Here is a 25,072-nt window from a genome sequence, read left to right as displayed (position 1 = left end):
TGGCAGCAACAGTGGTGGCATCCAAGGAAGGAGTGGTTCTCCTCTCCCTGGACTCCACACTTCAGAAGGCAACCTACTCTTACTCATACTGGAGTGTGGCAGGCGCACAGTGTTTCCGTGGGAATCCTGAGCATGGCAGAGCCCCCACACCCACCATGGTTCCTGAGCCCATGCACTCTGGGTCTGTGCCACAGAGACTGCCTGGCACCCCCAGGTGTGGAGTAGCAGACACCACGGGGGACAGGGCCCTTTGCGTGGAGGCATCCGGAACAGGAATTGGCACCTGGGTGGGGCGGATTGTCTGGGTCTCAGTTTCTGCTGCTCCCGCTCCCCGAGGAGTGCAACCCAGTGGGCACAGCGGTTCCTGTGAAGTGGGGAGCTAGGGGCTGTGACATCTCCAACACCCACGCCATCCTCCAGTTCCTGGCCAGCTTGGGCCAAAAGGAGAGGCTGGACTTTGGAGGGTGGGTGTGAGTGCCTTTGCTGAAACTGCCTCCTGCCACCCAGTGGCTGGCATGACAAGGTGAGGCTCTAACGCTACCACCCCTTGCATCTTCCTCTAGGCGTTTCTGGCTTTGCCCACCCAACTGCTCCATGCCAGGAGGAGGAAGAAACACCTGGAGCTTGTGACTCTGTGGCTCACTTCACTGCAGCTTGGTGGTGGCAATGGAGACTGCAGCGCGCCAGAGTGGTAGGAGGGCAGCCATGCTAGGAGGGCAGGTGTCTGTGGCCAGGGCTGAACTTTTTGCAGTGGGGGATGGGTTGGGGGCTGCAGTTGGCAGAGGTGGCAGCAACAGTGGTCGAGGCAGGCCTACAGTGGTGGCCAGGCTGCAGCAGTCACCAGGTGGTAGGAGCCTTATAGGGAGAACCGGTGAATTGGCAATGGACCTGACTCTGCCTTGCCCCTGCCATGGATGTGGCCCTGTACTGCCCTGCCCTGGACCTGCCCTACCATTATGTTGACTGTCTCAGCCCTGCCCTGCTCTGACCCCATCCTGGCCTGGCCTTGGCCCTGTGCTACTCTGTCCCTGCCCTGGTCCTGCCCTTGTACTGGCCCTTCCCTGGCTCAGGCCCTGGCCCTGCCTCTGCCCTGGACCTTCCCTGATCCTGTGCTTGCCTGGCCTTGGCTCTGGCTCTGCCTCTTGTCCTGACCCTGGTCCTGCAATGGCACTGGCCCTGCCAATGCTCATGGTCATGGTCCTGTTCTGGCTCTGACCTGGACGTGGACATGTGCTGGCCCTGATTTATCCCAGCCCTGCCTTGGCCTATCCCTGCCCTGGCCCCACCATGGTCCTGCCTGTTCTGCCCTCTCCTGGCACAAACCTTGCCCTGTCATGGCCCAGTGGTGCCATTGCCCTGCCTTACCCTGCTCTGGTTTTGCCCTGGCCCCACCTGGCACTGGCCACTCCCTGGACCTGACCCTACCTTGGCTTTTGCCCTCCCTCACTATGGCCTGGCTCTGGCCCTGTCCTGGCCCAGCCCGGGCCCTGGCCCTGACCCTGACCCTGGTCCTGCCATATCCCTGGCCCTGGCCCTGCTGCTGCCCTGGCCCTGGCCTGGAACCTGGGCCTGCCGAGGACCTGCACTGACTCTGCCATGGCCCTAGCGCTGCTCTGCCTTGGTCCTGGCCCTGACTCAGAGCATTTCCTCTCTCTGCCCTTGCCCCAGCCTTCATGCGGCCTGAGCTGGCAGTGGTCTGCCCCTGGTCTTGGCACCACCCTGCCCTGCCATGCTCTGGCAGGTGATGACATCACCCTGCCCTGGTTCTGCTTTCTCCCTACTCTGGCTTTCACTCTGCCCTAACCCTACTTTGGCCCTCACCCTAGCCTTGGTTAGGCCCTGCTCTGGACCTGGCCCTAGCCCAGACCTGACCCTGGCTCTCCCTTTGTCCTGCCAAAGTCCTGACCCTGGTCCTGAACTAGACTTGGAGGTGTCCTGGCCCTGAAGTGACCCTGGCCTGCCTATGCCTGTCCCTGCCCTGCCCCTGCCATCGCCTTGCCCTGTTCTGCCTTGTCCCAGCACTGACCTGGCCATGCCATTGTCCTGCCCTACCCTGCCTTGGCCATGCCCTGGCTTGGTTCTGGCCCTGGCCCCAACCTGGACATACCCTGACACTGCCTCAGCCTTTGCACTATTGTGGCTCTGCCTTGGCATTGGCCCTGCTCTCTCTGTGGTCTGGTTCTAGTCCTGTCCTGTACTGGCCATACCATGCCCTGCCCTGACTCAGCCATGGCTCAGCCCTGGCCTTGGCGTTGCCCCTGGTCCTGCCATATTTCTGGCCCTGTCCCTACCTTGGCCTTGGACCTGGACCTTACCCTGCCCTGGCCCTAACGAAGCCCTTGGCCCTGTCATGGCCCTGCCCTGGCCCTCTCCTGGCCCTGGCCCTTCCCTGCTTGAGATCTTACCCTGGTTCTGCCCTGGCCCTGACCCTGTCCTGACACTGAAATGCCTGGCCCTATCCTGGCCTTGCACTGCTCTGGCCCTTGCCCTGACTCTGGCCCTGTCACTGTCCTAGCCCCAGCCCGGTCACAAGTCTTACCATGGCCCAGACCCTGCCTTGGCCCTGCCCTGACCCTGTACTAGACCCTGGCTGTGCCAAGAACTTGAACTGTCATTGCCATTGTTTTGCTCCTACCCTGAACCTGGTCCTGCCCAAGCCATGGTCCTGCCCCTCCTCCTGCCCTGGATTGGCCCTGGCATGGACCCTGGCCCTGGCCCTTGCCCTTCACTGCTTAAGGCCATAACCTGGCCCAGTTCTGGGCCCCACCCTGTCCTGGCCATGATTTGTCCTGGCCCTAACCTGACATGCTATTCTGACCATAGTCCTGACCCTGTCGCTGTCCTGGCCCTAGCCATGTTGCTGGTCCTGCCCTGGCCTTGGTCTTGCTGGGCTTTGCCCTGGTCCTGACATTGCCCTTCCCTGGTCCTGGCCCTGGCCTTGGCCCGGCCCCGGCCCCAGCCCTGGCCCTGGCCCTTCCCCAGCCCTAATCTGGCCCTGATCTGAATCCTGACCCTGCAATGGACCTGCTTTATCCCTGCCCAGACCCTGGCTCTGGTCCTACCTCTGCCCTGGCCATACCCTTGCCCTGGCCTGGACCCTGGTCCTTGTCCTGCCCCAGCCACGGCCCTGGCACCACCCTGCCTGTGCCCTGTTCTGTCTTGGGCTGGCCCTGCCATGGCCTGGTCTTGTTATTGCCCTACCCTAGCCTGCCCTGCTTGTGCCCTAGATCTGCCCTGGCCTTGCTCCTGTCTTGGTTCTAGCCGTGACTCAGTCCTGGACCTCCTCTGACCTTGCCTCAGCCTTGGCACTACCCTGGCCTTTCCTTGGCATTTGCCCTGCCCTCTCTATGGCGTGGCTTTGGTCCTGTCCTGTTCTGCTTTTGTTCTGTCCTGCCATAGCCCTGGCCTTGGCCCTGCCCCTGGTGCTGCCATATCCCTGGCCCTGGTCCTGCCCTTATGCAGACCTGACCCTGCCCTTGCCCTGGCTTTGGCCTGGACCTTGACCATATAGTGACTCTTCCATGACCCTTCCCTGGCCCTGGCCTGGAACCTGGCCCTGCCAAAGTCTCGCCTTGGCTCTGTCATGGCCATGGCCCTTTCCTGGACTTGGACGTGTCCTGTTCCTTATTTGCCCTGGGCCTTCCCTGGCTCTACCCTACCTCTCCTCTGTTCTATAGGGGTAGGGCCAGGGTCACGACCAGGGTGGGGCCGTGGTAAGACCTGTAGCAACAGGGCCATGGAGGGGTCAGGGCCAGGGATATGGTAGGACTAGAGACAGGGCCAGTGCTAGGGCAGAGCCAGGGCAGAGCAGGAGAGATTATGTTAGAATATTATTAAAAATTTTTTTTTTAGGTTTTTAAGATAACTATAATAGTATTAATATTGCCTATGTACTATGTTATTTGCAATAGTAACAATATTTGTGATAGTTAATAAGAACTAAATTTTAACCAGTACTTTCTTTGTTTCTGGTACTATTCTAAGAGTATAGCTATATAAATGTGTATACATGTGAGGCATTAATTCTCACAGTAACTCTATATAGTAGGCACTTACAGTAACTCTATATAGTAGGCACTTACAGCATCCCCATTTTCCAAATGTAAGAAAGGTTACATTTGGCATAAAGAGGTTAAATACTTGGCCTGGCACGGTGGTTCACTCCTGTAATCCCAGCACTTTGGGAGGCCAAGGTGGGTGGACGGCATGAGCTCAGGAGTTCGGGACCAGCCTGGGCAACATTGTGAAACCCTGTCTCTACTAAAAATGCAGAAAAATAGCTGATTAGTTTGTTTAAGTTCCTTGTAGGATTCTGGTTATGAAACATTGGTGAAATACACAGGGCATGGACAGGGCAGGGCCAGAGATAAGGTCAGGCCAGGGAGGGGCCAGGGCCAAGGCAGGGCCAGAGATGGACTTGGAAGTGTCCTGGCCTCGATTTGCCCTGCTCCAACCTTGGCCTGTCCCTGCTCTGGTACTTCCTGCCATGCCCTGTCCCTGGCCTGAGCATTAGATCTGGCCCTGTCCTGCTTCTGGCCCTGCCCTGCTTCTGGCCCTGCCCTGGAGTTGACCAGGCATTGCCATGGTCCACTCCTGCCATTGTCCTGCCCTCCTCTGCCCTGGTATTGTCATGGCCCTGCCTGGGCCCTAGCCTTGCCTTGACTCTGGACCTGCCCTGACCCTGCTCAGCCCTGGAACTACCCTGACTCTGCCTTGGTGTTGGCCCTTCCCTCTCTATGGCCTGACTCTGGCCCTGCCTTGCACAGGCCATGCCCTGCCCTGTGCGTCCCAGCTTGGGCCCAGCCTTGGTTCTACCATGTTCCTGACCCTGGCTGTACCGTTGTCCTGGCTCTGAGCCTGCTCTGGCCTTGTCCTGGCCCTTCCTTGGTCCTTCTTTGCCCTTCCTTGCCCCGGCCTTGCCCTCACCCTGCATTGGCCCTGCATTGCCCTGGCACTGCCTTGGCTCTGGCCCTGGCTTCTCCCCGGCCTTGCCCTGGTCCTACCCTTACCTGCCCCTGGGCCTACACTGTCCATGACATGGCCCTGGACCTGCCTTGTCATCCTGTGTTCTGGCCGTGTATTGTCCCCACCATGGCCTGGTCTAGTGCTTGCCCTGGCCCTGTGCCTAGTCCTGCCCCTGCTATGGCCCTGCCCTGCTTTTGGCCATGCCCTGTGCTACTCTAGCCCTGCCCTGACCTGGTTCTGACCTGGCCCTGGCCCTACCCCTACCCTGGCCTTCTCCTACCCTGGCCTTGTCCTACCCTGGCCTTGCCCTGTCCTGGCCTTGGCTTTGCCTTGTCCTGGTCCTGGTTCTGCCCTGGCCCTGCCCTTGTTCTGGACCATGTCTGGTTCTGCCTTCTCCCTGGCTCTGCCCTTGCTCTGGCCCTGTCCCTGGCCCAGGCTTGACCCTGGCCTGGCACCTGTCCCTGTGCTGGTCCTGGCTCAGCCCTGGCCCTGACAGTGCTCAGGCCCCATGCTGGCCATGCCTTGGCCCCTCCTTGGTCCTGCCCTGGCCCTGTTTTATCTTGCCCTGGCCCTGCCCTCACCCTTCCCTGGACCTGCCCTCCCCTGGCCTTGCCCTGCCCTGGCCCTGCCTTTGGCCTGCCCTGGCTCTGGTTTGGCCCTGGCCCTGCCCTTGCTCTGACCCTGCCCTTGCCCTGGTACCTCCCTGGCCATGCTTTTTGTCTAGGTCTTCTCTGGCCTTGCCCTTGCCCTGGCCCCTTTCTGATCCTGACATATTTCTGGCCCTGCCCTGTCCATGTCCTGGACCTGGCTCTGGCCCTGAACTTCCCTGTCCCTGCCCTGCCACACCCTGGCCTAGTCCTTGCTCTACACTGGCCTTGCCCTGCCTTGGCCCTGTGCTACCCTAGCCCTGCCCTGGCTCTGGTTCTGCCCTACTTCTGGCCCTGTCCTGGCCCTGGTCCTGTCATGTGCATGGCTGTGATCCTGTTCCTGGTTTTTCCCTGGCAGTGACTCTGCCCCAGTTCTGCCCTGGTCCTGACCCTGCCTCGGTTCTGGTCCTGTCCTGGCCTAGCCCTGACTGGGCCCTGCACTACTCTGGATCTGCCCTGCCCAACACTGCCCATGCCAAGGCCCTGCCTTAGCCTGGCCCCTGACTTGGCCATGCCCGTGGCCCTACCCCTGGACCTGCCATGGCCCTTACCCTGCTACTGGTCCTGGCATAGTCCTGATTCTGATCTGGCTCTGGCCCTGCCCTGCTTCTGGCCCTACTTTGACCCTGGCCCTGCCCCTGCCCTCGTTCCTAAATGCCCTGGAATTTCCTTGGCCCTATGCTACGCTGGCCCTGCCATGCCATGGCCCTGCCTCTGCCTTGGCCCTGCTCTGGCCATGGCCTTGACATTTGGCCTGGCCCTGCCCTGCCTGTGCCCTGGACCTACCATACCATTACCTGGTCTGTCTTGGTCCTGCCCTGGCCCCATCCTTGCCCTGTCTTGGCCCTGTGCTACTCTGTCCCTGCCCTGCCCTGGCCCTCCCCTTGCACTAGCCCTTCCCTGGCCCAGTCCCTGGATTAACGAAGTTGTACAATCATCAGTCACCACCTGTTTCTGTGCAGAACACTTTCATCTTCTGAAAAGGAAGCCCATTAGTAGTCACTCCCTGCTCTTCTTCTCTTGCAGCCCTTGGCAACCACTGTTCTAGTTTTTTGTCTCTATGGTTTTACGTGTTCTAAACTAGACATTTTACATAAATGGAATCATTCAGCATGTGACCTTTTTGGCATGTACCAAGATGTTTGAAATACGCTTTTTAATTTTTCTCTGATATTTTCTAGATTTAAAAGTTCAGATTTTTGAATCTTTCTGGATTTATTTTTGTTTTGTTTTGTTTTGTTTTGAGATGGAGTTTTGCTCTTGTTGCCCAGGCTGGAGTGCAATGGCACTATCTTGGCTCACTGCAACCTCTGCCTCCCAGGTTCAAGCAGTTCTCCTGCCTCAATCTCCCGAGTATCTGGGATTACAGGCATGTGCCACCATGCCTGCTAATTTTCTATTTTTAGTAGACATGGAGTTTCACCATGTTGGTCAGGCTGGTCTCCAACTCCTACCCTCAGGTGATCCGCCTGCCTCGGCCTCCCAAAGTGCCAGGATTACAAGTGTGAGCCACTGCACCTGGTTAAAAATTGTATTTTTAAAAGTGTATTTTAAAAATAAATAGCTGGAGGTGGTGGCAGGTGCCTGTGATCCCAGCTACTTAGGAGGCTGAGGCAGGCAGAATTGCTTGAACCTGGAAGGTAGAGGTTGCAGTGAGTTGAGATCATGCCACTGCACTGCAGCCTGGGTGACAGAGCCAGACTCCATCTCAATATACAAACAAACAAAAATAATAAAATAATAAAATAAAGTAGTATTCTCACCCTTTTCTACTCACATTCCCTCTGAGCTAATTAGTGTTCTTGGCTGGTGTGTATCCTTCCACTCACATCTACTTACCTGTACATTCAAATGCAAAATACATATTCATGTTTAGGATGGTGGTGGTTATATTTTAAAATGAAATTATTTTATGCACATTACTTTGAATCTTGCTTTATTTATCTAAGAAAATATTTTAGCTGTTCCTCAGAATAGTTGATAGAGTGGTAACACATTCTTTTCAATATTAGGTAACATTCTGTTACACTAATGAGCCTTATTTACTTATCCACTTCACTGAATGGGTGGATATTCAGATGTTTTCAGATTTTCGATACTGTAGTTAAGCCTTAAGTAAATATCTTGTTCATATATTCTTGTTAACTGATGCTTTTAATTCTATAGACTGGAATCCCAAATCTTGGGTTTCTGTGTCAAGAACATTTGCATTTAAAATTTGTAATAGTTATTACTAGATTTACATTCCCCAATAATTGCAGCAGGTCACAGTTTCACTACCACTGAATTGCCTATTTTCCTCCATTTTTATCAGGATTAGCTGTTTTTTTGTGTGTTTTGTTTTGTTTTGTTTGAGACGGAGTCTCGCTCTGTTGCTGGGCGGGAGTGCAGTGGCACAATCTCGGCAACATGTGTGAATCTCAAAAGTGTTATGCTAAGTGAAAGAAAGATGACGTACTATGTCATTTCTTTTAAAATTTTAAAATTTTTGGAGAAGGCAAAATTCGGGACAGAACGCACATCAGTGGATGCCAGGAATGGGAGTTAGGGAAGGAAATTTACTGCAAAGGAGCAGTAGGGGATTGATTGTGGTGATGTTTGAAATGTTCTATGTCATGATCGTGGTTGTGGTTATGTGACTCTTCTGAAAGTTCATTAAGTTCATTAAGTTGTACACTTCAAATTGCTGATGCTCATTATATGTTCATTGTACCTTAAAGTGAACTAAAAATAATTCAAATTTATTAAGTGATATAAAAAGTATTAATGACTTAAGCATTGATTTTCCAAATGAGATTGCTAATTAAAATTCTCAAATATTGAGAACAAAGACAGTATCTCATTGTAATTTTTGTTCTTCTTAAGATTAGTGAGGTTTGAAAATAGTTCATTCGTTTCTTGGACATTTGAATGTCTTGTTTTGCAAGTGTCCATTGACTTCCTTTACTTATTCTTCTGTTATGTTGCTTCCAGTTCCTTATGAATTTGTGGAACTTTTTGTATATTAAGAGCAGTAGTCCTACATTTTTAGTCTGTAAATATTTTCCCAGTCACCTGTTTGTTTTTAGTAGAGATGGGGTATATTTTTTAAAGAAGAAATATTTGAAATGTACGAAGAATGTGACAGCTCCCCATATTCCTATTAACATTTTGATATATTGCTCATGTTTTAAGAAGTTTATATGTGTGTCCACGAAAAGAGTCAAACTACAAAATATTTGAAGAGATTTGTTCTGAGCCAAATACGAGTGACCATGACCCATGACACAGCCCTCAGGAGGTCCTGAGAACATGTACCCAAAGTGGTTGGGAAACAGCTTCGTTTTATATATTGTGGGAAGGCATGAAACATCCATCAAATACATTTAAGAAATGCATTGGTTTGGTTTAGAAAGGCAGGACAACTCAAAGTGAGAGCTTCCAGGCTATAGGTATATTTTAATATTTTCTGGTTGACAGTTGGTTGAGTTTATCTGAAGACTTGGGATTAATGGAAAGGACTGTCCAGGTTAAGATAAAGGATTGTGGAGACCAAGTTTTATGGTGCAGAGGAATCTCTCAGCGGACTTCAGAGAGAGACAGCAGGTTGTAAAATGTTTGATATTAGATCTAAAAGGGTGCCTGGGTCTTAGTTGATTATCTCCCGGTTCTGGAAAAGAAGGAAGGAAAACAAAGGGAAAAGGGGATTCTCTATAGAATGTGGATTTTTCCCACAAGAGACTGCATGGCAATTTCAAGGTATGGCAAGGAAATTTATTCTGGGCTAAATATTTTTTCCTTGTCTCATATGTTATGCCAGAGTCAGATTGAAAAGTAAGTCATGATATATAAGGTCAAATAAAACCCATCTGATGAGAATTTATGGTTTGTAGGGCGTGACTCCCTAGACCTCTTAGGTAGGAATTTGGGCAAGTTTAAAAATCAGAGCTTAGTCCTCATATGGCTTTTAAAACTTGGGAACAAGTAATACTTCCATAAATTCTCACTTAATTACAAATCCCACTAATTTCTTTTCCTTCTTTCCTGGGGACAGCCACTACAAGGGGTTAAATGTGTTGTCTTCCAGTCTAGCTTTCATATTACAGATAGGTATATAGTTCAGTGTTTCTCAAAGCGTGGTCTTCAGACCAGCAGCATCAGCATCACCTGGAAACTTGGGAGAAATGCAAATTCTTAGGTCCCTACTCCAGTCCTGCAGTGTCAGAAGCCATGGGGGTGGGGAACAGCTGTTTTTAGAAAGTCCTTCAAGTGATTGTGATGCATACTGAAGTTTGAGAACCATTGTTCATCTAGGTCATTGTCTTTAACTGCTGTATGGTGTTCCCCAAATTGAATATACCATTTTATAAAAAAGAGACTAAGTCTTGAGACTAAGTCTTGCTAGTTGCCCAGTCTGGTCTCAAACATCTGGGTTTATGCCATCTTATTCTGCCTCAGCCTTCAGATAGCTGCAACTATAAGCATGCACCACCGCACCGAGCTTGAATGTACCATATTTTTAATTCCATACTGTCAAACATTTAAGTTACTTTTCTTTAAAAAATCAATATTAATGCAAAGGAAACAATTGGCAGAGTGAAAAGACAACCTGAAGAATGGAAGAAAATATTTGCAAAGTATGTATCCAGCAGAGGATTAATGTCCGAATATAAAAGGAACTCTTGACATCTCAACAGCAAAAAAAAAAAAAAAAAAAAAAAACTTAAAAATACACAAATGACTTGAATAGACATTTCTTACAAGAAGACAGACAAGTGACCAACAAATATATATTTTTAAAAAGCTCAACATCAGTAGTCATCAGGGAAATGCAAATCAAAACCACAATGAGGTATCATCTCACCCACTCAGAATGGCTACTATCAAAATGACAAAAAATACCAAATGCTGGCAAAGATGTGGAGAAAAGTGAACACTTAAACGTGGCCAGTGGGAATGTAAAGTAGTACAGCCACTATGGAGAACAGTGTGAAGGTTCCTCAAAAAACTGCAAATGGAGCTATTATGTGATCCAACAATTTATTATTGGACACTTATCTAAAGGAAGGGAAATCAGTATATTGGCGAGACATCTGCACCCCCATGTTTATTGCAGCACTATTCACAATGGCCAAGATACGGAAACATCCTAAGTATGAAACAACGGATGAATGCATAAAGAAAATATGGTACATATACACAATGGAATACTAATCAGCTATAAAAAAGAATGAAATCCTGTATTTTGAGGCACATGAATTGAACTGGAGGACATTATATTAAGTGAAATAAGTCAGGGACAGAACGTTAAGCCAGTACTGCGTGTTCACATTCATATGTGGAAGCTAAAAAACAGTTGATCTCATAGAAGTGAAAAGTAGAACAGAATACTACAGACTGGGAAGGATAGGGTACAGGGAGGGTAGGGAGCAGTTTGTTAAAGGATTCAAAGTTACAGCTAGATAGGAAGAGCAAGTTCTAGTGTTGTATACCACTGTAAAATTACAGCTAGATAGGAAGAGCAGGTTCTTGTGTTGTATACCACTGTAAAATTACAGCTAGATAGGAAGAGTGGGTTCTAGTGTTGTATACCACTGTAAAATTACAGCTAGATAGGAAGAGTGGGTTCTAGTGTTGTATACCACTGTAAGATGACTGTAATTAACAACAATATGTTACACAGTTTTGAAGAGCTAGGAGGATGTTGAAAGTTTCCAGCACAAAGAAATGATAAATGAGATGATGGATGTGCTAATTACCTTGATTTGATCTCTGTAAATGTTACTATGTTCTTCATAAATATTAATACATCAAAAATTTTAAAATTAATAATGTACAAAAGATAAAGGGCACTGAACTCTAGTTTTAGAGCGGAATTGTATCCAATCAGATAGTTGCTATGTTAGTAAACTTTCACTTTAAATTGGAGCTGAAATATATTTGGAAATCCTTACTTTTAGTATGTTCGTTTGTGTCTGTGTGAGGTAAACTTGGTTGGCTATTGGCAAAAGTATTGAGTAGCTACTTAATAAAACATTTCCTTCCAGTGCTTCAGCTTTCTGATTCTTAGAAAATGTGTATATTTAACATAATATGCATTATCACTTTTGAAAGTAACTAGTTATTCTAACACTTATATGTGCTCAATTAATAATATGAATTTGAGAACTATCAGTCTTTTCTGTGACCTGGAATAATTAAAGTAATAGAAATTATCTGATTAGATAGAAATTCACCGTAAAATCATCAAGGTTAGAAGCTCTTAAGATTTCCTTTGACTTTTGCGTATCATTAATTTTAAAGAAAATAAATGGACATAATGGAAATTTTCACTATACATCAGGAAGGGAATTCAGTGGAAAAGTAAGCCTCCTACTCCCTCTTGACCTTCAGTTTATACTTTTCTTCCTAAGTCAAGTACTACTACTGGTTTCTTATGCTATTTCTAGAACTAGCCTATCTATTGTCTTTAAAATAACTCATTAATCACTGTTTATTTGAGCTTCCTTATGGATCTATGTAGCTTTTCTGTCTCTTTTTAAATTTTTTATGTGGTAGAATACACATAATAAAATAGTTTAGTAGCACCGTCTTTCACATTGCTGTGCAACCAACCTCCAAAACCTTTTCATCTTGCAAAACAAATTCTGTATCTATTCAACAGCTCTCCATTCTTTCCTACCCACAACTCCTGGCAACCATCCTTCTACTTTCTGTCTTTCTGAATTTGACTACCTAACATAAGTGGAATCATACAGTATTTGTCTTTTTGACATGAGCTTATTTTATTTAGCATAATGTCCTCCAGTTCCATTCATGTTGCCTTGAAAGACAGGATTTTATTCTTTTTTATGGCCGAAATAGTATTCATCTTGTTGTAGCATGTCAGGATTTTCTTTCTCTCTAAGGCTGAATGATACTCCATTGTATGTATATACCGACATTTTATTTATCTAAATTTACCTGCCAATGGATTTTTCAGTTGTTTCCATCTTTTGGCTATTATAAATAATGCTACTGTGAATGTGGGTGTACAAATAACTTCAAGGCCCTGCTTTCATTCTTCTGAATATAACTCCAGAAGTAGAAGTGCTGGATCATATGGTTATTCTATTTTTAATTTTTTGAAGAATTTCTGTTGTTTTTAAAGTCACTTTTGATGGTTTGTTCTTTGCTAAAAAAATTTTTTCAATTTTATCAGTAAATAGTTGTATATAATATTTATATATTTTACTTGTACAATTATATAAAGGTTGTATTATATTTCTATATTCTCATATGATAATTTCCAATATCTATGTTTGTAACTATTTCCTCATTTCTCTTTTTCCCCTTTCATGTTTACTATTTTATTGGTCTTTAAAACCTAGTCTTTGATTTTTTTTTTTTTTTTTTTGAGATGGAGTCTCACTCTGTCACCCATGCTGGAGTGCAATGGCACAATCTTGGCTCACTGCAACCTCCGCCTACTGGGTTCAAGGAATTCTCCTGCCTCAGCCTCCTGAGTAGCTGGAATTATAAGCATCCGCCACCACACCTGGCTAGTTTTCATATTTTTAGTAAAGACTCGGTTTCACCATGTTGGTCAGGCTGGTCTCAAACTCCTGACCTCATGATCCACCCACCTCAGCCTCCCAAAGTGCTGGTATTACAGGCGTCAGCCACTGCGCCCAGCTGTTTTCTAGCATTTAAATTTTTCTGTTTCATTAATTTTAGCTTTCATTTTATTTCTTCAGGCAATGGCTTGGTTTATCTATTTTCAGTTTTTTTTTTTTTTTAAAAACTGTAAACTGTAAGGCTCTAAATTTTATTTTTCAGTCATAGGAATTTTTAATATATTCTGGTTATGAATCTCTTATGAGATATATTATTTGCAAGTATTTTCTTCCACTCTGTGGATTGTCATTTCATCTTCTTGATAGTGTCCTTTGATATACGAAATTTTTATTTTGATGAAGTCCAGTTTATCTGTTTTTTCTTTCATTGCCTGTGCTTTTTTGGCATCATATGCAAGAAATCTTTGCCAAATCCAATGTTGGAAATATTTCTTTCCTTTGTTTTCTTCTAGGAGTTTTATAGCTTTACTGTTAAGTTTTGGTCTTTGATCTATTTTGAGTTAATTTTTGTATGTGATGTAAGAGAAGGGTCCATCTTCATTCTTTTGCATCTGGATAATCAGTTTTCCTAGCATCATTTGTTGAAAAGACTGTTCTTTCTCCATTGAATGGTCTTACCACCTTTGTCAAAAATTGTTTGGTCATATGTGTGAGGTTTCTTTCTGGGCTCTCTATTCCATTGGTGTGTATAACTGTGCTTATGCTAGTACCACATTGTTTTGATTACTGTAGCTTTGCAGTAAGTTTTCAAAAAAAAAGTGTGAGTTTTCCAACTTTATTGTTTTTCAAGATAGGTTTGACTATTATGCAGTTCTTTGAGATTCATATGAATTTTAGGATGGGTTTTTCTTTTTTTGTGTGAAAAATAACATTGGGATTTTGATAGGGATTGCATTGAATCTGTGTATTGCTTTGGGTAATACCGTTACCTTAACAATCTAGGAACATAGGATATCTTTACATTCATTTATGTTTACTTTCTTTCAGCAATGTTTTGTAGTTTTTAATTGTATAAGTTTTTCACCTCATTAATTCCCACATATTTTATTTTTGATGCTATCATAAGTGGAATTTTCTTAATTTCCTTTTTGTATTTTTCATTGTGAATGTCTAGAAATCCAGCTGGTTTTTGTGTGCTGATTTTTTATTCTATGACTTTGAATTTATTAGCTCTAAGTTTGTTTTTGGTGTGTATGTGTCATTTTTAGGGATTTCTACATATATATCATCTGTGAATAGACATAATTTTGCTTCTTTCTGTCCAATTTGGGTGACTTTTCCACCTTTTTCTTGCCTAATTGCTCTGTCTAGAATTTCTAGTATTATGCCAAATAGAAGTAGAAAACTGGGCATCCTCATGCTGTTACTGATCTTAGAGGAAAACCTTTCAGTCTTTCACTATTGAGTGTATTGTTACCTATTGGTTTTTAATATATGGCATTCATGATGTTGAGGAAATATCTTTATATTCCTAGCTTGAGTGTTTTTTATCATGAAAGGTGTTGAACTTTGTCAAGTGGTTTTTCTGTATCAATTCAGATGATCATGTGGAGTTTCTTCTTCATTCTGTTAATGTGGTGTATTACATTGATTTTCTGTTGTTGTTGAACCATCCTGTGCTCCTGGAATAAATTTCACTTGGTTATAGTATGTCATCCTTTTAATAGGCTGTCAATTTTGTTGAGTTTTTCATCAATATTCTTAAGGTATTACTGATCTGTAGTTTTCTTGTAGTATTTTTGTCTGGCTTTAGTACCAGAGTAATGTTGCACTCATAGAACTAAGGAGGAGAAGTGTTCCCTTCTCTTTAACTTTTTGGAAGTGTTTGAGAAGCATTCTTCTTTAAATTTTGGGTAGAATAAACCAGTGAAAGCTGTCTGATCCTGGCCTTTTCTTTGAGTGCTTTTTGATTACTGATTTGATCCCCTTACTAGTTATAGTTCTATTTAGATTTTCTATTTCCTCATGAGTTAGTTTTGGTAAATTGTGTGTTTGTAGGAATTTGTCCATTTTGTCCAGGTTATCCAAATTGTTGGCATATAGTTTCACATAGTATCTCATCATTCTTTTTAGTTTTGTAAAATCAGTAGTGTCACTACTTTCTTTCTTCCATTTCTTTTTTCTTTTTTTTTTTTTAGATGGAATCTTGTTCTTTCACCCAGGCTGGAGTGCAGTGACATGATCTTGGCTCACTGCAACCTCTGCCTCCTGGGTTCAAGTGATGCTCCTACCTCAGCCTCCCGAGTAGCTGGAACTACAGGCGTGCACCACTATGCTTGTGTAATTTTTGTCTTCTTAGTAGAGATGGGGCTTTATCATATTGTTTAGATTGGTCTTAAACTCCTGACCTCAAGTGTTTTGCCTGCCTTGGCTTCCCAAAGTGTTGGGATTACAGGCATGGCATACTGTGCCTGGCCGTGTCACCACTTTACTATCTGACTTTAGTAATTTGGTGTCTCTGTCTCAGAGTAATTTTTCTCTCTGTCTCTCTTTTATTTACTTATTTTTTTTGTTAATTGAACTAGCTAGAGTTTTCTTGACTTTTTCAAAGAATCAACCTCTCATTTTGTAATTTTTCTCCATTGTTTTTCTGTTCTCTGTTTTCACTCTAATCTTTACTGTTTCCTTCCTTCTGCTAGCTTTGGTGTAGTTTACTGTTTTTCTACTTCCTTGAGTGTATGGTTAGGTTATTGAGTTGAGAACTTTCTTATTTTTTAATGTAAGTGTTTACAGCCTTAAACTTTCCTTTTAGCCCTGCATTCACTGCATCATGTAAGTTTTAGTGTGTTTTCATTTTCATTTGTCTCAAGATGGTTTCTAATTTTCTTTGTGATTTTTTCCTTTGATCTATTGGTTAAGATTCACAAATTTTCACATATTTGTGAATTTTTTATTTTTTCATCTGCTGTTGGTTTTTCATTTCCATTATGGTCAGAAAACATACTTCGTATGATTTCAGTTTCTTTAAATGCATTAAGACCTATTGTGTAGCCTAATATATGATCTGTTTTGGAGAACGTTCCATGTATACTTGAGAAGAATATATTATGCTGGTGTTGGGTGAGTTTAGTTTTTGACATGTTATATTTGAGAATACATGTAGGTGGAGATGTGAGATACTCATTTAGGAGAAAAGTCGAGGGAAGACATTTGTTAATGAACTGTAAAGAGGGGTTGAAATCACAAGAGTAGATTATTTTTTTTTTTGAGAAACAAATTTAAAGCAACAGAACAGCCTTGAATATATTATTATTTAGAAGGCTGAATGTTGAATATAGTCTGGAGTGTTAGAAAAGGATGGAACAGTTTATCATAGACCAGAGCCAAGATAGTACAATATTTAGATTTTAAATATCAAAAAGAAGATATGATCAGCTGAATTCAAAGTTGAAGGCTAGGCATGGTGGCTCACGCCTGTAATCCCAGCACTTTGGGAGGCTGAGGCAGAAGGATCACTTGAGCTCAGGGGTCAAGACTAGCCTGGCCAACATGGCAAAACTTTGTCTCTACCAAAAATACAAAAATTAGCCAGGTGTGGTGGCAGGTGCCTGTAATCCCAGCTACTCTGAAGGCTGAGACAGGAGAATTGCTTGACCCCAGGAGGCAGAGGTTGCAGTGAGCTGAGATTGTGCCTCCGGACTCCAGCCTGGGTGACAGAGGAAGACTCCATCTCAGGAAAAAAAAAAAAAGAAGAAGTTCAGAAAACAGCTTCCTTGTTTGGGAAGGATTGTTTTGTATATTATTTTAGTAATTCAATAAAGAAATAGGAAAAAAGATTTTTTTTTTAATTTGAGAAACATTTAAATGACCACCACTCAAATGATGAAATTGAAAACCACAAATATAAATTATGCATTCTTTATAGGATGAGTTTTAGAGGCTGTTAATTTGCTATGATATTAGGTACATCAGGAATAGAAGAAATTTCATACATTATGTTATTGCTATATTTGAATTCTGTAGAAGTTGTTTCTGGACAGTCTACAAAAAGCTGTTGCTGGCCATGGAGGAAGTAGGCAGCTGACAGAAAGTGCTTCAATTGCCTATGTCAAACTGTGCAAAGTAAGTATTTACATCAATTGGAAATAGAACTCTGTCATTTTCCTACTTGTTCAGTCCATGGTGGTTGATCTTAAGGTAACATGCATGTTCTTTCTCTACTACAAAGTTTAAGAAAATTAAATGAATTTTCTAGCGTAAGTATTATGTCAAAGATAATTGCTAACATGAAAGTTCTGATTCTTCTTTGATAAGTTCATAGAACTTGCTTTTGTTGTTACTGTGTTCATCAGCCTAAATGGACTGAGTGTGAAGAAAACACCATTTTCTTAAATGAGCATAAATATACAGACTTGGGTTTAAAATAATATGGCAATTAGGGCCTGAAGGGAATCTATATATGGTATAGGAAGAATTGTATCAGACTGATGAAGCACAGTATTGGTGCTTTGTGCTGCTTCTGGCAACTGAATTTTACTGCCATCTATGTGGGTAACGTGTTTATGTTATTACATAATAGTAAAGAAATACTGCATGGATATTTAAAGGCTTTTGTTTTCTGTTGGGGTTTTTATAGAACCTGCTTTTTAATCCAGGTAAGCCATTCTCAAGAGGCAGTCAGCCTGCAGATGTGGATCTTATGATTGACTGCCTTGTTTCTTGCTTTCACATAAGCCCTCATAACCACCAACACTTTAAGGTGAGAGCATTGGTTTTTATCTAACTGTGTTTACTGATGCTGTTATCGTTTGTAAATGGCAAGACTAGAGAGAAACAGGTTCACCTTCATTGATATTTCTCATTATTACATGTTGATGTTCATTTCAAGACCTTAAAAACTTCGTGTTTTTTAGAAAAAATTTCTATTTGCTGTTCTTTTGTCTTCACTTTTATTCCTGAGTATTTTTCTCATATGAATAATCTGCTTTTTTTTTCCTTTTTCTGTAGATCTGCCTCGCTCAGAATTCACATTCTGCATTTCACTATGTGCTAGTAAATTCACTCCATCGAGTCATCACCAATGTAAGTCCAATAGGTATTCCTAAATTACTAAAACAATATTGTCTGTATTTTCTTTGCATTTTTCTTTTTACAAAATGCATTATTGGTTTTCAAAAATATTCTGAATTTAGATGTATGGAACAGGAAAATTTATCCACGGTCATTATAGGTGATAATTGATAAATACTTGTATTTTTCATACTGTCTTTACCAAAGGGCCCATATTAAAGAAGATGTAGTTAATAAGATGCTTTGGAAAGATTAAATCTAAAACTTTTATTCAGGTCAGAAGCCCTTGAGAAAAATGCCACTGAAAATATAATTTCAAATTTTCATCTGAGAGCTTTTCAGACATGTTATTTGAATACTCTTAGTCCTTTCACACTGACTTGCCCCCTTACCATTTAAGTTAAAAGTAATAGCATTTATGTTGTAGTCCCTGTATAGCACATTGACAAAATGATGGGACTATATTTGATGGTACTTTTAAACCTCTTGATCTTAAATTCATTCATAGTGTAAAATTTCATTTTTCTTAAAATGAAATATTAACATACTTTAAAAGAGGTATTCACAAGATACAAAAGCATATGAGGTAAAATAAGTGAAATCATTAAAACATACTTGGGAAACCTTCAAATCTGATGTGGAGACATTAAATAGAGAGCAAAACTTTATCAGATTTGGACTGTGGATTTTAAAAATTGTGTTCTGTAATTATGAACAACCCTATTTTGAAGGTTCTCAGGTGTTATTTTCCATTGTTCCACTTTTAACAAATGATATTCACACTTATTTGTGAAGTTCAACATTTTCCTTCCTTAAAGGGGGCTTGAATCATTGATAGCTTAGTATATTTGTCCTATTTATAATCAAATTTCATTTTAAGACTCTGCCTCTGGTGAGTTGAAAATAACCCTTCACCCTCATTTGTCCTGGATGTTGTGTTTATTTAAAATAAACACTGTCCATATTCTATCCATTCCTGCAGTGGAAAATTATTGATAAAGCTATTTGGTGACATATTTAATTTTTCTCAGCAGGTGTTTAGTGAGCATTTTGGGAACACAGTTTTTTTGTTGTGCAGGATGCCTTGGGCATTGCAGGACCTTTAACATCTCTGGCCTCATTTCTTTAAATGCTAGTTGTGCTGCATCTGCCCCATCCCTAGTCATTATGAACAAATACACATACCTGAGGGAACGATAGCTCCTCCCTTAGTGAGTATCACTGAGTTAAACTGTAGGTAGAATTAAAATTTTATATGTTTTGTTCCAAAGGGAAAGTTTAATGAAGATTGTAAATAAGGTATGTTTGTATCAAAAACTTAAAAAATTACTGTACTTTTGTCAGTGTTATGAGCCAGGGCGTTGTATCTTCTAGGTTTACTTTCAAGGCCATTAAAAAAAAGGATGATTTCACCCCTGAAGTTTATGTGTAATTCAGAAATAAGACATTATTGCTTTTTCTCCCCTGTGGCTCAGAACACTAAAAATATTCAAAGAGTGGATAGCTTTATATAAATGCTTAAAATTTGTGTATAATAAACCTAAATATATACTTTTTTGATACTTCGTGGCTAGTTACTTTAATTGTGAAATATTTTTGTCTACAATTGACTATATAGAGCACTTTCAAGCATGGAAGGAACTGCTGCAAGTGGCTGAGCTGCTCCTTTCTGGGTTCCAAGCATGCCTAAAGAGGTGCTTCATGCATGCCTCAGTGCGCTTGGTCAAAGTGGCTGTGCATCCTGTTCTACTCTAATGGGTGCTGCATGTGTGAACAGTGGAGTGTGTCTGTATCAGAGGTCAAGTTGTATGAAAATCTGTTTTTATAAAGAAAACAGCTATATTAACTAATTATTGAATATTAAGTATCAGTAACTTTTAAATGAAATAGCTTGAAAAGGAACATAAATATTAGTTCAAAGTATCTTTTTAAATTATGCATTGGGTAGTGATACTTTATTATTATAGACTGCCTGGTAAATTGTTTCTTGTTAGGATATTTTCCCCCATGGTTTGAGGCTAAGTGCTATTTAATCTGAAGTACTTTTTTGATGGAAAAGGACTATTTGTAAAGTGAATATACAAATTTATGAGATTGACTATTTCAGAGTTTCACTGAAGACATTTATTATGGAAATATTTTTGTCTTGAAAAATCACATGAAATTATTCATAGATATTTGGACTTCTGATCTTAAATTCATTCATAGTGTAAAATTTTTTTTCTCATGATTCTTGGTTCAATGTATCTCATAAGTTCTCTTCTCCTGTGATTCTTTAGCCAGTCCACACATTTTTTTAAAAGTATCACATTCTCAAATAAGATACAAGTTTTACTCATGTGTATTTAGGGTTTATGTAGAAGTAATAAGGTGTTTGGAGTTTGACTTTGGTGAAACATACTCATACTTCTTAAGTACTGAGTTTAGATCTAAAATATTCTAGTGTTTCTTCTTAGAAAATCTTAAAATATATTCACTGTTTGATTCTTATTATAATGTAAGTTCCTAACAGTTGCTGAAATAGTACTTGTACTGTCATCTTTTTTATTATGATGTGCCGTAAGAGATGAATTCTAGTTGTAAGATCTATGTTATACATAATCTTCATAGGCTTCCTTTAGGATAAATTAGATATGTAATTGAGAAATATAAAAAGTAATATACACACATATGAGCCAATTATCTTAGCTACCACTGGTACATGGTATAGCTGGTATAGTACTTTATTTCTCGTTTTTCCTTATGATAGTTTATCATAGTTTTTACATACAGATAGTTCACGTACTGAAAATGAGATGATCTCTTTCTACTGAGAGGTTGTAGTTGAAAGGAATTATTTCCAAGGCATTTGAAAATTATTTAAATCTCTTGAGGAATTGCCACGTAATTTGCTCACATTATGTAAGTGTTGCTGTTTGGCTAAAAACTTGGTATTTTCAAGGAAAAAAAGAGTAAGTCTCTTTTAATTGACTGGTTTCCAGGAAGGACACATTTAGTAACTGCTCAAAATACTAACATTTTTTGCCAACCACATGATGTCTAGTTCTTCATGTTTATTTTATTTAAAAATGTATCTTTTACTTTAAAATGAATATATTATGAAAAATGAAAACTACGAAAATTACTAAATTTTAAGCCTAAAGTTATTTTATATATGGTGCACCTGGTACCACAGTACAGTTTCAAAAACTATAAAAAATGACAGTAATTTGAATAGGATGATATATGGGATGCCTTTCTTAGTTTATCAGTTTCTGACATGATCTTATGAGATGCGTTGGGTGAGGAAGACCCTTCACTCAGTGTACTTTGTTATTATTCAGCTTTTTGTTACTTTAGGCTGATTAACACCAGCTGTATACTTTAGTAAGTATAAGGAAATCAAGTTGCATTGGTTGCCTTGGGGAAGTCAGATGATTAAAATTGCTGAGAGTTGGAGGAATCCATTATACTATCATACTAAAAATTGATCATTTGAAGGAAGTAGATTAAATAAAGCAGGAGTTGAGGGAAAAGTGTAAACAAACAAACATCATACTGTCTCAAAAAAGCATTTGTTCCCTCCCAGCTTTGGGATTCCTTCCTGAATGGAGTTCAGTATTCAAAATGTGTATCATAAGTTGGTTTTATATTTTGCTATCCAGTGAACAGGATTTGTAATCCACAGTTTGGGTTAAGAAAATGTAGAACTTGATGCTATTCAAAATATTCTGACAATTCCAAGTGAATAAATTAAAATGTTGAGATTTGAATTAACTTAGTTTTGAATAAGAAAAAATCTGGGAATGAGATGTGAGGCAATTAAATCTCTGTTATCTGCAATTTGAATGTATTATTCTGTCACCCAGGCTGGAGTGCAGCAGCACAATCTCAGCTCTCTGCAACCTCCAACTCCTGGGTTCAAGCGATTCTCCTTCCTCGGCTTCCCAAGTAACTGGGATTACAGGCATGCACCGCCACAACTGGCTAATTTTTTGCATATTTTTTAGCAGACACTGGGTGTCACTGTGTTAGCCAGGATGGTCTCGATCTCCTGACCTCGTGATCTGCCCACCTCAGCAAGTGCTGGGATTACAGGTGTGAGCCACGGCACTCGGCTTCTTCCAGATATTTTTTATAAACATCTGGAGTATTATAAATTGGAAGCTTATATTTTAGGTCATTTCGTGCATACTCTACATATGTAGTGAAAATTCATCCAGTCATTTTAGTATTAAATGACAGACTTTATAGATATAGTTATTTTCATAATTATTTTTAATAATATATCGAGTCATTCATTTTAAAGTTAAATATACACTTGCAAATAAAATAGGCACTAAAAACTAGACATTAAAGCTAAACAGGTTAAATTGAAATAGAAAATATATACAAGAATTTAAAAAAATACTTTGCTAGGATCAGTTTGTCTTTGTTTATGGTGATTATTAGTCTCCCATGTATCATGTCATCATTGCATATCAATTTCAGATTATAGGTTTACTTAATAATAGCTTTATTTCATTTACTAATTTCATGTTGTAATTATCATTGTTGTCTGTAAATATAAGTAAATGGTTTTCTACATACCCTTTCAACACTGTGTTGAACCACTAATCACTTTTAAAGCTTTGATAATAGCATTCTTACCTGGGAAAATGTATGCCATGTATGTATGTGTTTCAGAAATTGTAAAACAGTAAACTTAAAAAAACCAAAAGAAGAAGATTGGCTACAGATTAGCTCTCTGAAGACTTTGTTTTTCAAATTCACTGGCTTATCATTGAGAAAAGATTGTCTCATATGCACATGCTCATGAAGTGGGCAATTTGTCTGATGCTCATTATTAATTTGTTTTATAATATAATATGTATGAGTTAGTGTTTGAATTAAAGACATTGTTTGAAGACTTTGGAAATCATGGTGTGTGTGTGCATGGTTTTAGAAAGTTCCTGACAAAAGGATAAAATTTAAAACTACAGTGATAAACACAGCATACAACTCATGTAATTTTGTACTTTCTCTTCCTTACAGTCTTTGTTTTTCTCTAGTCAGAATTGGATTGGTGCCTAAGATGGATGCTGTGTATTGTCACTTGGTTGAATTTCGAGCTGTGTGTGGTGAAACACTTCATGAAGCAGTGCAAGGTTGCGGAGCACACCCGGTAATACGAATGGCACCAGTAAGATGAATCACAAATTTTGAATCTCACCTGCTTTCTACTGCATTTTTTAAATGTCTTTATCCCATTCCTGCTGCTTTGATTATTTTAGAGAATTCAGTGGGTCCTTCATTTCCTCTAAATGTTATGGTATGTTGTATATATCAATATTGTTGAATAATAGTAAATAATTTTGTTTTCCACTGTTTCCATGAGTTAACGTTACTTTTCTTAGACAGATTTTCTCACAAAACACTGAAAGTCTTAATGAATGTCACCTTTCCTTTCTCCTTTTAAAGTTTTTTTTTTCCCTTGAGCCAGGTGCAGTGATTCATGCCTGTAACCCCAGCACTTTGGGAGGCTGAGGCAGGCAGATTACGAGGTCAGGAGATCAAGAACATCCTGGCTAACACGGTGAAACCCCATCTCTACTAAAAATACAAAAAATTAGCTGGGCATGGTGGCAGGCACTTGTAGTCCCAGCTACTCGGGAGGCTGAGGCAGGAGAATGGTGTGAACCTGGGAGGTGGAGTTTGCAGTGAGCCAAGATCACACCACTGCACTCCAGGCTGGGCAACACAGCAAGACTCCATTTCAAAAAAAAAAAGTTTTTTTCTGTTTAACTTTTGAATGAAAATATTTTGATTAGCTTCTCACCTTTTGGGGATGAGTAATGGAAGCTGACTCCTGGGTTAGAGTGAATGTTCCTGCCAGTGCATATTTTAGCTCATTGAATCCTGACTCTTACACATAGGAAATGAATAAAATTTAGAGTTTTTATATTTAAAGTAAAAATATTTTATATGTCAACAAATATGCTTTGAGCCTTTACAAAGGATAGGCACTTTGATACTGACATTTGACTGTAAACTTAACAGAACACAGACTTAAAATTGGGTATTCTCACAGATTATTACTCTTTTATTATTATTATTATTATACTTTAAGTTCTAGGGTACATGTGCATAACGTGCAGGTTTGTTACATATGTATACTTGTGCCATGTTGGTGTGCAGCACCCATCAACTCGTCAGCACCCATCAACTCGTCATTTACATCAGGTATGACTCCCAATGCAATCCCTGCCCCCTCCCCCGTCCCCATAACAGGCCCCGGTGTGTGATGTTCCCCTTCCCGAGTCCAGGTGATCTCATTGTTCAGTTCCCACCTGTGAGTGAGAACATGCAGTGTTTGGTTTTCTGTTCTTGCGATAGTTTGCTGAGAATGATGGTTTCCAGTTGCATCCATGTCCCTACAAAGGACACAAATTCATCCCTTTTTTATGGCTGCATAGTATTCCATGGTGTATATGTGCCACATTTTCTTAATCCAGTCTGTCACTGATGGACAATCTGGGTTGATTCCAAGTCTTTGCTATTGTGAATAGTGTCACAATAAACATACGTGTGCATGTGTCTTTATAGCAGCATGATTTATAATTCTTTGGGTATATACCCAGTAATGGGATGGCTGGGTCATATGGTACTTCTAGTTCTGGATCCTTGAGGAATCACCATACTGTTTTCCATAATGGTTGAACTAGTTTACAATCCCACCAACAGTGTAAAAGTGTTCCTATTTCTCCACATCCTCTCCAGCACCTGTTGTTTCCTGACTTTTTAATGATTGCCATTCTAACTGGTGTGAGATGGTATCTCATTGTGGTTTTGATTTGCATTTCTCTGATGGCCCCAGTGATGACGAGCATTTTTTCA

General features: G+C 41.4%; 1 pseudogene; it reads left to right on the top strand.

Moving 5' to 3' along the window:
* Positions 1-4,665: 4,665 nt before the first annotated feature.
* On the top strand, positions 4,666-5,475 carry LOC103233515 (uncharacterized; annotated as a pseudogene).
* Positions 5,476-25,072: the final 19,597 nt, after the last annotated feature.

Source organism: Chlorocebus sabaeus, chromosome 5 (assembly GCF_047675955.1).
Source record: "Chlorocebus sabaeus isolate Y175 chromosome 5, mChlSab1.0.hap1, whole genome shotgun sequence".
In the NCBI taxonomy this organism is placed as follows: domain Eukaryota; kingdom Metazoa; phylum Chordata; class Mammalia; order Primates; family Cercopithecidae; genus Chlorocebus; species Chlorocebus sabaeus.
The sequence above is the reverse complement of the archived record's forward strand: the minus strand, read 5'-3'. Positions and strand labels throughout refer to the sequence as shown.